At 39.0% G+C, this 2,362-nt stretch overlaps 1 protein-coding gene across 1 annotated transcript in view; it reads right to left on the bottom strand.

The window, feature by feature from the left end:
- UBASH3B (ubiquitin associated and SH3 domain containing B) overlaps positions 1-2,362 on the bottom strand; it is an 80,525-nt gene that overhangs the window by 1,697 nt on the left and 76,466 nt on the right. The window lies entirely within an intron of this gene.

The following is a 2,362-nucleotide window of genomic DNA, read 5'->3' as shown; positions in this document are numbered from 1 at the left end:
ATGTACCCAGACATTATGCTGTTTGCTAAATATTGAAAATGTTATTTGGAAAAACCCTGACCCTAACACAAACCCCAACCCTAATCCCGACCCCACCTTATCCCTAACCCTATAAAAACTAATAAAATCTATACAAAAGAAAAAAGAACAGGGGCTATCTCTATCTCTTAAGCACCGCCAAGCTTTCTCTCTCAAATCCTTGTGGGACCATCACTTCGGAACGTCAGAACTGAATTGAACTGAGCAGAACTGAATACTTTACTTGGCCAAGTGTGATTCGACACCCAAGGAAATTGTGTCTGGTACAGACGCATTCAGTGTACTTGCAAAGCAACAGAGATAACAACAACAACAATACCACCATCACCAATAAAAGGGGGAAATAATAATAACAATACCACCAATAAAAGGGGGAAGTAAAGTAGATAATAAAAAGAATCCCTAATAATTCTATAGCCACACTGTATGAGTTAATATACATACACGTTAGATAGACCTGCAAGAATTAGATGTTCAGCAGAATGATGGTAGAAGGGGGAAAAAACTGTCCCTGTGTCTAGTCTTGCTACTTTAGGAGGCCAAGCATAATTCTGGGGACCTTGGATGAACTCATAAACCGAGCTGCCTCTTGCACGTACACTGGGCCTTAAATTTGTACAGAAATGGATGCAGAAATTAAGACTCAGTTCCCACAGTGTCCAGGATGTGATCTGCTTGCATTTAATTTTTGGTTTTCTTTTTATAAAGTTTTATTATTATTAAAACAGAGTTCAATAATAATTGTTCAACAAAAACATGTTGTCTGAGTATTTTATTCACTAATATAAATTCAATTCCTAATCCCTAAATCTTTTCTCTAACCATTGATAAAATAGGTCCCAAGTTTGAAAATATTCTGTTTCTTCTTTTTGTCTCCTCATACAGGTAGCTCTCAACGGATGACCACGGCCGGGAGGAGAATTTCTACAAGGTGGTTGTTCACTGATATGCCTCATTTTAAGACCATTCTTGCCAGGTTTGTTAGGAGGACGATGTGGTCGTGAAGTGAATCCAACTTCCCTCCCCTGACTTTGCTGGCTGGTCAAAAGCCCGCTGTGAAGCTTGCAGGCGGTGATCACAAGACCCCCGGACAGGGGTAGGCAACCTTGGCTCTTTTATGACTCGTGGACTTCAACTCCCAGATAGCTGGCTCTGGAATTCTGGGAGTTGAAGTCCACGAGTCATAAAAGAGCCAAGGTTGCCTACCCCTGCCCCAGGATGCTGCAACCGTGCTCAATATATGCCAAATTTTGATTACGACTGTGAGGATGCTTCAACGGACGTAAGTGCAAGGATGGGTTATAAGTCACTTCCTTCATTGCCATTATATCTTTGAACAGAAGGGTTGTAAATGGAGGATTACCTTCACTCATTAGACAAGTGTCTCTAAACTTTCTTACTTTTAATACTCTTCTGAAACCTAGCCAAGACGTTGCATAGTAACTTGATTTCAATATTTTTTGTCAAATGACATTATTTAGGTTGTGTTTGAAAAGGAGAGCCATGCATTTTCTGTACACAGTTACAATTTTGTTTCAGGAGCGCAGAAGTAACACGCAGGTCGAAAATGCAAATGCAAAAGTGAATGGATGCTGAAATAACGTTTTCAAAACGCTAATTCTATAATGCCCAGTCGGGATTAATTGCTCTGCCAGTGTGCATACAGTAGTGGCCAAAATTGTGGAAACCTTTTGGGAAAAGTGTACTTTTGAGGTTTGATGGCTAATAACGCCACTTTTTTTGGAGCAGTGGCATAAAATTATATATCAATGGAAAGATAATTTAATCAACAATGTAATGCAACAAAGTTTGTTCAATTATCTGTACTGTATTCTAAGAAACGTTATAGCCAAATAACCACAAAAAGGAAACACAACTTGCTTAGGTTGATATCAGGTAGCTTTCCTTCATCTGATTGTAGCCAATGAGCATGAGTGTTTAGAGAGCCAATCAGATCACAGTAGGATTCAGTTATTGATGTCATGTATTGAAGCTGAGAGGAGGACATTTGTCAGTGTGTTATGTGATCGCTATCAAGTTGGTTGGGTTTTTTTGTGTTCTTTCATTTAGTGAGCTTGTAAGAGGTAGTAAAATTAAAGTAATGGTGCAAAGAGTTGACTGGTTGCCCAGAAAGCGATGTAAAATAGTATTGTTAAGTGAACAAGGCTACAGTTACAAACAAATTAGAAGAAAAATTGGTGGAAAATTAACCAAAGATGGCATTTCTACTCTACACTTTTCCCAAAAGGTTTCCACAATTTTGGCCACTGCTGTATGTGTACAATTTTATGGGCACCGTCAACTGGTTACCCAAATGAGGTAC

Source organism: Protobothrops mucrosquamatus, unplaced genomic scaffold (genome assembly GCF_001527695.2).
Source record: "Protobothrops mucrosquamatus isolate PMUCROS unplaced genomic scaffold, P.Mucros_1.0 scaffold1325, whole genome shotgun sequence".
NCBI lineage: Eukaryota > Metazoa > Chordata > Lepidosauria > Squamata > Viperidae > Protobothrops > Protobothrops mucrosquamatus.
Note: the sequence above shows the minus strand (reverse complement) of the source record. Positions and strands in the feature narration are given on the sequence as shown.